This window comes from Schistocerca gregaria, unplaced genomic scaffold (assembly GCF_023897955.1).
Source record: "Schistocerca gregaria isolate iqSchGreg1 unplaced genomic scaffold, iqSchGreg1.2 ptg001385l, whole genome shotgun sequence".
NCBI classification, from domain to species: domain Eukaryota; kingdom Metazoa; phylum Arthropoda; class Insecta; order Orthoptera; family Acrididae; genus Schistocerca; species Schistocerca gregaria.
In genome coordinates, this window is record NW_026062689.1 from 6,563 (window position 1) to 7,500 (window position 938).

General features: G+C 58.8%; 1 non-coding gene across 1 annotated transcript in view; it reads left to right on the top strand.

Moving 5' to 3' along the window:
* Positions 1 to 577: 577 nt before the first annotated feature.
* Positions 578 to 938, top strand: part of LOC126331645 (small subunit ribosomal RNA) — a 1,893-nt gene continuing 1,532 nt past the window's right edge. Inside the window, exon 1 of the ribosomal RNA XR_007563429.1 lies at positions 578 to 938. This exon is cut by the window's right edge and continues 1,532 nt beyond it. This is a non-coding gene — a ribosomal RNA (small subunit ribosomal RNA).

Sequence of the window (938 nt, forward strand, 5' to 3'; positions counted from 1 at the left end):
AAGCGCGGTGGACATCTGCAGTGTGCTGGTCCGATTGCGGACTGTGTGCGTTGAGGATGCGCCGCCGCCCGGCACTCGGCGTCGCGACGCCGTCTGCTGCTCGGTCGCCCCCAGCGGTTCTCGCAGGTGGTTTGTATCGCAGCTCTGCGGACGTGTTGGCGCGTGCGCTGTGCTGGGAGAGTTCGCTTCTGCACCCAAGTGGGGCTTTGCCCTTCTGTGGCGCTGGCGTTGGAGCTGCCGGTCACCGTAGGTGGCGCGTGTTGTTTCCCGCCGGCAATGCCACGACAGCACGCTCCCGGGCCTCTGTCGGCAGCGGCAAGCTCAGTTGGGAGCACGGGTGTTCGCACTGAAAGCGTCTACTCGCCCATCTCCGGGCGATTGCGCCTCTCTCGAACCCGACCAAGTACTTAGGACGGCGCTGCGCGCCGCCGGGACCTGAGAGGGTTTCGAGGTGTATCGTGCAGGGGAGCTCAGCCTCCTCCTGTTTGCAGAATAATTGAGCGGACGCTTGCGTGTTCGCGCGGGCCCTCGGGACACACTCCCGGGCGGCCGGCTGCTCAGCTCTCGTTGACGCAGCTCCCTGGTTGATCCTGCCAGTAGTCATATGCTTGTCTCAAAGATTAAGCCATGCATGTCTCAGTACAAGCCGCATTAAGGTGAAACCGCGAATGGCTCATTAAATCAGTTATGGTTCCTTAGATCGTACCCACGTTACTTGGATAACTGTGGTAATTCTAGAGCTAATACATGCAAACAGAGTCCCGACCAGAGATGGAAGGGACGCTTTTATTAGATCAAAACCAATCGGATTGGCTCGTCTGGTCCGTTTGCCTTGGTGACTCTGAATAACTTTGGGCTGATCGCACGGTCCTCGTACCGGCGACGCATCTTTCAAATGTCTGCCTTATCAACTGTCGATGGTAGGTTCTGCGCCTACC